Source organism: Taudactylus pleione, unplaced genomic scaffold (genome assembly GCF_031769625.1).
Source record: "Taudactylus pleione unplaced genomic scaffold, aTauple2 ptg003265l, whole genome shotgun sequence".
Lineage (NCBI taxonomy): Eukaryota > Metazoa > Chordata > Amphibia > Anura > Myobatrachidae > Taudactylus > Taudactylus pleione.
In genome coordinates, this window is record NW_028287621.1 from 23,198 (window position 1) to 35,817 (window position 12,620).

The 12,620-nt window shown below is 52.3% G+C and overlaps 1 long non-coding RNA gene across 1 annotated transcript in view; it reads left to right on the forward strand.

Moving 5' to 3' along the window:
* The window catches only part of LOC148430747 (uncharacterized), a 30,164-nt gene extending 19,342 nt beyond the window's left edge, over window positions 1-10,822 (forward strand). The window contains exon 3 of the long non-coding RNA XR_015877359.1: window positions 10,498-10,822. This is a non-coding gene — a long non-coding RNA (uncharacterized LOC148430747). The remainder of the gene's footprint in view (window positions 1-10,497) is intronic.
* The last annotated feature ends 1,798 nt before the right edge of the window (window positions 10,823-12,620 follow it).

Sequence of the window (12,620 nt, forward strand, 5' to 3'; positions counted from 1 at the left end):
TCCTTTCGGGCTTACAGGGCCCAGGGTAGGCCTAAAGCACAGTCTTTTCCCCGTCAGGCTGGCCCCAAAAAATCGGCCAAGCCCCGGAAGCAGGCCTGGAGTACCAGATGTCCGGTCCCTAAGCCAGATGACAAGCCTGTGGCCTGACGGTCCGGGCCTCCCTTTGGGGGATCTCAAAGTGGGAGGCCGCCTGCTGCAGTTCGCCCGGTGTTGGTCGGTCACCACGACAGACACTTGGGTTCTCGAGGTGGTCTCACACGGGTATGCCTTCTCCTTCCCGCACAGACCCCCGGCTCGATTCTTCACCACGGGTCTACCATCAGACCGGAACAAAGCCACGGAGCTGCGGAAGGTTTTGCACACTATGCTCCAGGCTGGAGTTATAGTGCCTGTTCCATTCTCCCAGAGGGGCCAGGGTTTCTATTCAATCTCTTTTTGGTGCAGAAACCCAATGGGTCGTTTCATCCGATTCTCAACCTCAAAGCTCTTAACAAATCTTTGCGGGTACCGAAGTTTCGGATGGAGACCCTACGGTCCATCATTCTGGCGCTGGAACCTGGGGACTACATGGTGTCATTGGACATGCAGGACGCTTACCTGCATGTCCCTATTCTTTTGCGCCATCAGCAGTTCCTCAGGTTTGCAATCTGCAGCGACCACTTCCAGTTCCGGGCGTTACCTTTTGGCCTGGCGACAGCACCACGTGTTTTCACCAAGGTGATGGCAGTCATGGCGGCTTCCCTGCGGCTGCAGGGGGTCCGCATGTTGCCGTACTTGGACGACCTTCTATTAGTGGCAGGATCTCCGGAGCTCCTTCTGCGGCACTTGGACCTGACCATTGCGCTACTGCAACGGCACGGCTGGTTAATAAACTGGCAGAAGTCCACCCTGGTCCCGTCTCAGCGGATTCTGCACCTCGGAGCCTTATTGGACTCAGGACAGCAAAGGATCTTTGTGACGGGGGAAAAGATCTCTGCCTTACAGTCGAGGGTGCGCAGTTGTCTGCAGAGCCGCCGGGTGTCTCTACACTCGGCGATGAGGTTACTGGGCTCCATGGTGTCAGTATTCGACATGGTGGAATATGCCCAGTTTCACTCCAGACCTCTGCAGCACCTGATCCTGTCCAAGTGGAATTGGACTGCCTCAGTCTCTAAAATCCCAGATGATGGTGCTCACTCCGGAGGTTCGCCTGTCCCTTGCCTGGTGGTTACAGACGACCCATCTCAACAAGGGTCGTCCGTTCTGGGTGGCGAATTGGGTCCTGTTGACGACGGACGCCAGTCTTCGGGGCTGGGGAGCAGTTTCGGGTCCACACTTGTTCCAGGGCAGGTGGACTCCGGCAGAAGCAGAGCTTCCACTAAACATCTTGGAACTCCGAGCGGTGTTCAACGCTCTCCAGCAGGAACGTCTGGTTCTCCAAGGTCACCCAGTGCAAGTCCAGTCGGACAACGCTACCACTGTGGCCTACATAAACCGGCAAGGAGGAACCCGAAGTCGGGCGGCTCTCGTGGAGGAGTCTCGGATCCTGGTATGGGCGGAGCGCAATCTTCCGGCCATGGGAGGCGGACTTCCTCAGTCGCCAGGACGTTCATCCGGGAGAATGGTCCCTGCACCTGGACTTTTTTCAACTGCTGGTGGACAGGTGGGATCTTCCAGAGATCGACCTCATGGCGTCCCGGCACAACAACAAGTTGCCGGTGTACGGGTCTCGCACAAGAGACGAAGAGGCGTCTCTGGTGGATGCTCTGTCCGTCCGGTGGACGTTCCGGTTTGCTTATCTCTTTCCGCCGGTTTCCCTTCTTCCACGGGTAATCCGGAAGTTCAAACAGGAAGGAGGGACGCTCCTGTTGATAGCTCCCGCATGGCCCAGACGGCACTGGTTCTCAGACCTTCAGGGTCTGTCCGTGGACAGTTCTCTGCGGTTGCCGCTACGTCTGGACCTTCTGTCACAGGGTCCTTGTCTTCATCCGGACCTGACTCGGCTGTCTTTGACGGCGTGGCTGTTGAGACGGCCATGTTAAGGTCCAGGGGGTTTTCCAGCTCTGTAGTGTGTACCATGCTCGGAAGCCGTCTTCCGCGAGAATATACCATCGCATGTGGCATACGTTCTTCCAGTGGTGTCGGCCGAGAGATTATGCACCGCGGGAGTTTCGTCTGTCTTGGATTCTCGCCTTCCTGCAAGCGGGACTAGACCATGGGATTCGCCTTGCTTCTTTGAAGGTGCAGGTTTCGGCCCTCTCTGTCTGGTTCCATCGTAGGATTGCTACAATCCCGGATGTGCGCACCTTTATGCAAGGTGTTCTACGCATTCAGCCACCCTTTGTTCCACCTGTGGCGCCTTGGGATTTGGCTGTGGTCCTGAGGGCTCTTCAGGGACCGCCGTTTGAACCACTGGGCTCAGTGGATCTTAAATGGCTAACAGCTAAGACTGTTTGTTTTCCTTCTGGCCATAGCTTCGGCCAGACGTGTTTCTGATTTAGGGGCTCTTTCTTGTAGACCCCCTTTCTTGATTTTTCATGGCAACAGGGCAGTGCTACGCACTCGTCCTGAGTTTCTTCCCAAAGTTGTTTCCCAGTTTCATGTTAACGAGGAAATAGTTGTTCCGGCCTTTAACTCACCTGGCCTTTCAATGGGTGAGTCCACTTTGGATGTTGTGCGGGCCTTAAGGACTTATGCTGACCGCACTTCTTCGTTTAGGAAGTCGGACGCTTTGTTTGTCCTCTATGGTTAACGTAAAAAGGGTTGGCCTGCTTCAAAGCAAACTTTGGCAGCCTGGATCCGTATGGCTATTTCTGAAGCTTATCTTCATGCAGGTCTGCCGGTTCCTCCTTCTGTGAAGGCTCATTCCACTAGGTCTGTGGGTCCTACGTGGGCAGCTCCACGTGGTGCCTCTGCAGTCCAGATCTGCAAGGCTGCTACGTGGTCCTCTGTCCATACCTTCGTGAGGTATTACAGGTTTGACACCTTCGCCTCTCAGGATGCTTCCTTCGGGCGGCGGATTCTCCTTTCAGCACAGGAGCATCCCCACCCTTAAAGGATACTGCTTTGGGACATCCCCAAGGTATCCTGTGGATACCCTATGGACCCAGAAGTAGAAAATGAGATATGGTAAGAACTTACCTTTGTTATCTCTATTTCTACGAAGTCCATAGGGTTCCACAGGACTCCCGCCCTGTCGCACCTGTGCTGCAGATGGGCTTTACTCTGGTCACCGGTTTTTCCGTCTCCCTCTGGTGAGAATGTGATTCTTGTGTGTATCCAGATCTTCCTTCTCCTCCGGCCTATGGCTTGGTACAAAACTGAGATTCCTTGGCTCGGGGACGGGGTATAGGAGGGGGACCCTAGTGAATCCTGGGAGGACTGAAAACTTAACTCGATGGTGCCCGATGCCTGACGTAATCACCTATACCCCAAGATATCCTGTGGAACCCTATGGACTTCGTAGAAATAGAGATAACAAAGGTAAGTTCTTACCATATCTCATATTATCCCAGACATAGACTGGGTTATGGGAGAAGCCCACCTGTGTAACTAGTCAGGATGATGCTAGACCCTCTGTATAATTATCTTGTGCACACTTTCAGGGAGATGTCCTGCTATGTACAGAGCTCTTTACTGTCTGGGTATTACACATCTGCAGTGCTGGGCTTTGGCCTATACTGTCTGGGTATTGCACATCTGCAGTGCTGGGCTTTGGCCTATACTGTCTGGGTATTACACATCTGCAGTGCTGGGCTTTGGCCTATACTGTCTGGGTCTTGCAGTGCTGGGCTTTGGCCTATACTGTCTGGGTATTGCACATCTGCAGTGCTGGGCTTTGGCCTATACTGTCTGGGTATTGCACATCTGCAGTGCTGGGCTTTGGCCTATACTGTCTGGGTATTGCACATCTGCAGTGCTGGGCTTTGGCCTATACTGTCAGCGTGACACTTGGCGCACCAGCCAGGCATGCTCTGTTTGTAGGAACAGGCCCCATACTCATGTAGACGTGATGTGCCGTCACATGGGTTATATAGGAGAAATGAGGCTCGGTGAAGCCGTATGCTGCAAGAGGAATGGACGGAGGTAATAAGGACCGTCCTCAAATGAATTCACATTGCAGCGTGTAATTCCCTATGTCATTATTTCCTCCATATGTATTTCCACATGGACCAACATGCATGGCTTTCCAGTGTTCTCCCCAGGCTGTTTGTTGCGGGCGCAACGTCTGGCAAGAAATTGCTACCACCCAGTACTTTCCCCTGCCCCAACTTACTGCCCGGCACTCTCCCTCGCCCCAATACCCCGCGTCCCCTGTTGCCAGGTCAACCGCAACGTGTCCTTGTTGCCACGGACACTGATGTTGGATATGATGCCGAGCTGCGCTGACGTCACGTTCATCTCATCGAAGGCTCCGTCTCCACCAGCGTTAAGGACACGTGACGTTGGTAAAGGTTCCGTGTGGTGGGATGTGCAGCTCGGGACCATCACAGTGCAGGGGTGGTGTCAGGCTGGAGGGCAGAGACCCCTCCCCCTGTATAATAGCATGGACCGTATCTGGGAGCTGTATAACAAAACAAAAAATTCTGTGTCTGTGGGGACGCTGCGTCTGTGGGGCCTGCCAGTGGGGGGGACGCTGCGTCTGTGGGGCCTGCCAGTGGGGGGGACGCTGCGTCTGTGGGGCCTGCCAGTGGGGGGGGACGCTGCGTCTGTGGGGCCTGCCAGTGGGGGGGACGCTGCGTCTGTGGGGCCTGCCAGTGGGGGGGACGCTGCGTCTGTGGGGCCTGCCAGTGGGGGGGACGCTGCGTCTGTGGGGCCTGCCAGTGGGGGGGACGCTGCGTCTGTGGGGCCTGCCAGTGGGGGGGACGCTGCGTCTGTGGGGCCTGCCAGTGGGGGGGACGCTGCGTCTGTGGGGCCTGCCAGTGGGGGGACGCTGCGTCTGTGGGGCCTGCCAGTGGGGGGACGCTGCGTCTGTGGGGCCTGCCAGTGGGGGGGACGCTGCGTCTGTGGGGCCTGCAGTAAATAACCTGATACTGATGTCACTAGAGGGACCAGAACCTGCAGATGACTGACTGGGCCTCTAAGAAGAAGAGGAGAATTAATATATAAAATGTTATTTCCAGTTTAACTCATTATAAGGTCAGGATTTAAAACCTTTTATTATTGCGAGGGCCCCGATCCGGCTACTTGATGCCACCTGGCTGGAAAAATGTTCTGGGGAGAACACTGGTTTCCTATGGAGGGTGCAACGTACACCGCTATCTACACATGCATCCTAGTATATTGGTATGAGCCCCCACAAAGCGTCACACGTCTGTCAATTATCTTCTGTTTTTGTGACCCTATTAAATCATTTTTAACATCGGGCCTGATTCAGCAGAGTACGCAATAGCGATTATGGACACCGGCCCTGATTCAGCAGAGTACACAATAGTGATTATGGACGCAGTCGAGTAATTGACTAGTTTCGCAGTTTCTGTGGCTGCTCAGACCTGTTGTGGTTGCGCGTGACTGCCTGATGTGCGTTGATGGTACCGATGTAAACGCTGAAAAGTGAAGTCTGACTAATATGAGAAGGCAGAAGTGGGCGTCCCTATGCTGGGCTGTGCTTACACTGTACATATATGAGAAGGCAGCATTGGGCGTCCCTATGCTGGGCTGTGATTACACTGTACGGATATGAGAAGACAGCAGGGGGCGTCCCTATACTAGAGTTGTGTTTACACTGTACAGATGAGAAGGCAGCAGGGGGCGTCCCTATGCTGGGCTGTGCTTACACTGTATGTATATGAGGAGGCAGCAGTGGGCGTCCCTATGCTGGGCTGTGATTACACTGTACAGATATGAGAAGGCAGCAGGGGGCGTCCCTATGCTGGGCTGTGCTTACACTGTACAGATATGAGGAGGCAGCAGTGGGCGTCCCTATGCTGGGCTGTGATTACACTGTACATATATGAGGAGGCAGCAGTGGGGGTCCCTATGCTGGGCTGTGCTTACACTGTACAGATATGAGGAGGCAGCAGTGGGGGTCCCTATGCTGGGCTGTGCTTACACTGTACAGATATGAGAAGGCAGCAGTGGGCGTCCCTATGCTGGGCTGTGCTTACACTGTACGGATATGAGAAGGCAGCAGTGGGCGTCCCTATGCTGGGCTGTGATTACACTGTATGTATATGAGAAGGCAGCAGGGGACGTCCCTATGCTGGGCTGTGATTACACTGTATGTATATGAGAAGGCAGCAGGGGACGTCCCTATGCTGGGCTGTGCTTACACTGTACGGATATGAGAAAGCAGCAGTGGGTGTCCCTATGCTGGGCTGTGCTTACACTGTACGGATATGAGGAGGCAGCAGTGAGTGTCCCTATGCTGGGCTGTGATTACACTGTACGGATATGAGAAGGCAGCAGTGGGCCCCTATGCTGGGCTGTGATTACACTGTACGGATATGAGGAGGCAGCAGTGAGTGTCACTATGCTGGGCTGTGATTACACTGTACAGATATGAGAAGGCAGCAGGGGGCGTCCCTATGCTGGGCTGTGCTTACACTGTACGGATATGAGGAGGCAGCAGTGGGCGTCCCTATGCTGGGCTGTGCTTACACTGTACAGATATGAGAAGGCAGCAGTGGGCGTCCCTATGCTGGGCTGTGATTACACTGTATGTATATGAGAAGGCAGCAGTGAGCGTCCCTATGCTGGGCTGTATTACACTGTACGGATATGAGGAGGCAGCAGTGGGTGTCCCTATGCTGGGCTGTGCTTACACTGTACGGATATGAGGAGGCAGCAGTGAGTGTCCCTATGCTGGGCTGTGATTACACTGTACGGATATGAGAAGGCAGCAGTGGGCCCCTATGCTGGGCTGTGATTACACTGTACGGATATGAGGAGGCAGCAGTGAGTGTCACTATGCTGGGCTGTGATTACACTGTACAGATATGAGAAGGCAGCAGGGGGCGTCCCTATGCTGGGCTGTGCTTACACTGTACGGATATGAGGAGGCAGCAGTGGGCGTCCCTATGCTGGGCTGTGCTTACACTGTACAGATATGAGAAGGCAGCAGTGGGCGTCCCTATGCTGGGCTGTGATTACACTGTACGGATATGAGGAGGCAGCAGTGGGCGTCCCTATGATGGGCTGTGCTTACACTGTACGGATATGAGAAGGCAGCAGTGGGCCCCTATGATGGGCTGTGATTACACTGTACGGATAAGAGAAGGCAGCAGTGGGCGTCCCTATGCTGGGCTGTGCTTACACTGTACAGATATGAGAAGGCAGCAGTGGGTGTCCCTATGATGGGCTGTGCTTACACTGTACAGATATGAGAAGGCAGCAGGGGGCGTCCCTATGCTGGGCTGTGATTACACTGTACGGATATGAGGAGGCAGCAGGGGGCGTCCCTATGCTGGGCTGTGATTACACTGTACGGATATGAGGAGGCAGCAGTGGCGTCCCTATGCTGGGCTGTGCTTACACTGTACGGATATGAGGAGGCAGCAGTGGGTGTCCCTATGCTGGGCTGTGCTTACACTGTACGGATATGAGGAGGCAGCAGTGAGTGTCCCTATGCTGGGCTGTGCTTACACTGTACGGATATGAGGAGGCAGCAGTGGGCGTCCCTATGCTGGGCTGTGCTTACACTGTACAGATATGAGAAGGCAGCAGTGGGCGTCCCTATGCTGGGCTGTGATTACACTGTACGGATATGAGGAGGCAGCAGTGGGCGTCCCTATGATGGGCTGTGCTTACACTGTACGGATATGAGAAGGCAGCAGTGGGCCCCTATGATGGGCTGTGATTACACTGTACGGATAAGAGAAGGCAGCAGTGGGCGTCCCTATGCTGGGCTGTGCTTACACTGTACAGATATGAGAAGGCAGCAGTGGGTGTCCCTATGATGGGCTGTGCTTACACTGTACAGATATGAGAAGGCAGCAGGGGGCGTCCCTATGCTGGGCTGTGATTACACTGTACGGATATGAGGAGGCAGCAGGGGGCGTCCCTATGCTGGGCTGTGATTACACTGTACGGATATGAGGAGGCAGCAGTGGCGTCCCTATGCTGGGCTGTGCTTACACTGTACGGATATGAGGAGGCAGCAGTGGGTGTCCCTATGCTGGGCTGTGCTTACACTGTACGGATATGAGGAGGCAGCAGTGAGTGTCCCTATGCTGGGCTGTGATTACACTGTACGGATATGAGGAGGCAGCAGTGAGTGTCCCTATGCTGGGCTGTGATTACACTGTACGGATATGAGGAGGCAGCAGTGGGCGTCCCTATGCTGGGCTGTGCTTACACTGTACGGATATGAGGAGGCAGCAGTGGGCGTCCCTATGCTGGGCTGTGATTACACTGTACGGATATGAGGAGGCAGCAGTGGGCGTCCCTATGCTGGGCTGTGATTACACTGTACGGATATGAGAAGGCAGCAGTGGGCCCCTATGCTGGGCTGTGATTACACTGTACGGATATGAGGAGGCAGCAGTGAGTGTCACTATGCTGGGCTGTGATTACACTGTACGGATATGAGGAGGCAGCAGTGGGCGTCCCTATGCTGGGCTGTGCTTACACTGTACGGATATGAGGAGGCAGCAGTGGGCGTCCCTATGCTGGGCTGTGCTTACACTGTACGGATATGAGGAGGCAGCAGTGGGCGTCCCTATGCTGGGCTGTGATTACACTGTATGTATATGAGAAGGCAGCAGTGGGCGTCCCTATGCTGGGCTGTGCTTACACTGTACAGATATGAGAAGGCAGCAGTGGGTGTCCCTATGATGGGCTGTGCTTACACTGTACAGATATGAGAAGGCAGCAGGGGGCGTCCCTATGCTGGGCTGTGATTACACTGTACGGATATGAGGAGGCAGCAGGGGGCGTCCCTATGCTGGGCTGTGATTACACTGTATGGATATGAGGAGGCAGCATTGGGCGTCCCTATGCTGGGCTGTGCTTACACTGTACGGATATGAGGAGGCAGCAGTGGGCGTCCCTATGCTGGGCTGTGATTACACTGTACAGATATGAGGAGGCAGCAGTGGGCGTCCCTATGCTGGGCTGTGATTACACTGTACGGATATGAGGAGGCAGCAGTGGGCGTCCCTATGATGGGCTGTGCTTACACTGTACAGATATGAGAAGGCAGCAGTGGGTGTCCCTATGATGGGCTGTGCTTACACTGTACAGATATGAGAAGGCAGCAGGGGGCGTCCCTATGCTGGGCTGTGATTACACTGTACGGATATGAGAAGGCAGCAGTGGCATCCCTATGCTGGGCTGTGATTACACTGTACGGATATGAGGAGGCAGCAGGGGGCGTCCCTATGCTGGGCTGTGATTACACTGTACGGATATGAGGAGGCAGCAGTGGCGTCCCTATGCTGGGCTGTGATTACACTGTACGGATATGAGGAGGCAGCAGTGGCGTCCCTATGCTGCTAAGTATTAGCATGTTTTTGCGGCTGTGTTCCATGAGAAATGGCGGTAGTGATCGCAGTGGGGTACGTTGCTGAATCGAGCCCACTGCTCACATTTTTATCTCTGTTTTTATTATCTTAGATTAGATGAGCACTTCTGAGCCTCTGCTCTGTACATGTACATGAGATCTCCAGGAGCCATCACCCGCGTCACTGCCCGTCATTCGCTGAGTTATTACATGTGATAGTCCGAGTACAAGTAGGTGAAGATGAGACTCGCATGCATTTAGGGGGGGCAGACTGAGTCGCGGGGGGGGTGCAGCGTCCTCCATGGCGGAGAAGTAAGAAAATCTCACCGTGCAGATATCTGGCAGCGATCTGTGATTCTTGCCGTGTATGACGATGTTTATGTATGTATTGTCACACCCGTAATAAATGATTGCATTATTTCTAAGGCAGCACAGTGTGTCCGCAGCTCTGTACAGTGATAACGTGCGGTGTAATAGGAATATATATATATATATATATATATATATATATATATATATATATATATATATATATATATATATATATATATATATATATATATATATATATATATATATATATATATATATACACATATACACACAATCACAGATGGCCTGGCACTCCCAATATCACATAAATATTATATCTGCTGCCGGTGCCCTCACGAATTCTTAGGATACTGATAGCCAAGGTGCGGCACTCGCGGCATAATCTCAATGGATAAACGATACGTGACACACAGTTAGTCAACGTTTCAGTTCTTTACTGAACTTTTTTCAAGATAACAAATACATATAACAAACATACCTTTATACATGAACAGCACCACGTGTAATGCCGGGAGCCAGGGCCGGGACCACCCATCCGTCCTGCGGCACCATGAGATGACGTCATGACGCCTAGGCGTCTAGGCTCGGCTTCCCTCAATTGTGTCACCATCACCATAGCTACCATATAAACAAAAAATTTTTTAAAAACTAAAATCAATTGAGATTATGCCGCGAGTGCTGCACCTTGGCTATCTGTGTGTGATATATATATATATAATTTATTTTCTCTGTTCTGGTTACAGGTCAGCAGGCTCTGGCTGATGCAGGGATCCCGTACTCCTCCGTGGAACAGGCGTGTGTAGGCTACGTGTATGGTATGTTGTTCTATGTTCTCTTACATGTTCTGCTGTGTTCATGACGGGCTACAAGCTGAGATCATGCCTCTATTATACTATATGTACTTTACACTTTGTGGCTGAATGTTGTCCATTTCTTACATATTAAATATTACATTTATAGTTACGGTTTTGGTTATTTTGTTGTAATGAACATCGCTTTAGTGTGTAGCATTACCTACAATGAGCGTTATCTAGTATCCCGACTCTGGGGTCAGACTGTGACTAAGCACTGACCTAAATCTGTACATTTACATCTACTGTATAATTACTGTACCTGAGAGAGGGACACAAAGCTCAGAGTATCTACACTTGTCCGTTTTTGTCATTTATCAATGGCAGGCTGTAGTGGATTAGTGGCAGGTAGATTGGTGGCAGGCTGTAGTACTGTGGATTAGTGGTAGGTTGTAGTGGATTAGTGGTAGGCTGTAGTGGATTAGTGGTAGGTAGATTGGGTTGTAGTGGATTAGTGGTAGGTTGTAGTGGATTAGTGGTAGGTAGTTTTGGTGGGTTGTAGTGGATTAGTGGTAGGCTGTAGTGGATTAGTGGTAGGCTGTAGTGGATTAGTGGTAGGCTGTAGTGGATTAGTGGTAGGCTGTAGTGGATTAGTGGTAGGCTGTAGTGGATTAGTGGTAGGCTGTAGTGGATTAGTGGTAGGCTGTAGTGGATTAGTGGTAGGTTGTAGTGGATTAGTGGTAGGTAGTTTTGGTAGGTTGTAGTGGATTGGTGGCAGGCTGTAGTACTGTAGATTGGTAGGCTGTGGATTAGTGGTAGTGCTGTAGTGGATTAGTGGCAGGTAGATTGGTGGTAGGCTGTAGTACTGTTGATTAGTGGTAAGGCTGTAGTGGATTAGTGATAGGGCTGTAGTGGATTAGTGGTAGGCTGTAGTACTGTGGATTAGTGGTAAGGCTGTAGTGGATTAGTGATAGGGCTGTAGTGGATTAGTGGTAGGCTGTAGTACTGTGGATTAGTGGTAAGGCTGTAGTGGATTAGTGGTAGGCTGTAGTACTGTGGATTAGTGGTAGGCTGTAGTGGATTAGTGGCAGGTAGATTGGTGATAGGGCTGTAGTGGATTAGTGGTAGGGCTGTAGTGGATTAGTGGCAGGTAGATTGGTGGTAGGGCTGTAGTGGATTAGTGGCAGGTAGATTGGTGATAGGGCTGTAGTGGATTAGTGGTAGGGCTGTAGTGGATTAGTGGCAGGTAGATTGGTGGTAGGGCTGTAGTGGATTAGTGGCAGGTAGATTGGTGGTAGGGCTGTAGTGGATTAGTGGTAGGTTGTAGTGGATTATTAGTATGCTGCAATACAGGGTTTGACAAAAATTAGTGGTAGGCTGCAAACTTACATTCTACCCCATTGTACAGCTTTCCATCCCAAGAAGAAACTGGAGAAGAGAGTAGTACCCCAACCAATAACACTAGAGGAGGGGGTCAGTGTAGGAAATGGGTGCAGACTTGGAGGACCCAGCACTGTGTGACGCTGGCAGCATCGGTTTCAGCAGACAAACGTTATTACCATGTATAAGATTGTGATGTAATTTCTTTGCGAGATCCGATCAACCAGCTGTTTCAGGGCCGGCAGTGTCCAGCTTTCCCGGGGACCATACTCCTTCATTGTGCTGCAGCGGCAGGGAGAGAAGGACCGCTGCCCTCCATCCCCATGTGAGACAGGCACACTGCCCTCCGTCCCTATATGTGACGGGCGCGCTGCCCTCCGTCCTTATATGTGACGGGCATGCAATGTCTGAAGTGCTGGCACCCGGGATTGTCCAGCCCAGTTATTACAGTAATGACCCAGGTGCCCATAACAAGAGAATAAGGGCCTGATTCAGACCCACTCGCGAGCTGCTGTCCGCTCGCAAGTGGGTCGATGGTGTGCACTGTGCATGCGCACGACGGAGGGAGCTCCGTCGTGCGCATGCGCGAGACGCAACGAGCGAAGGACTTTCCTTCGCTCGTTGTGTCTGATCAAAGGGGGCGTGCTGTCGATGTTGATTGACAGAAATCACTCCGGGCCTTGCGGTTGAGAAAC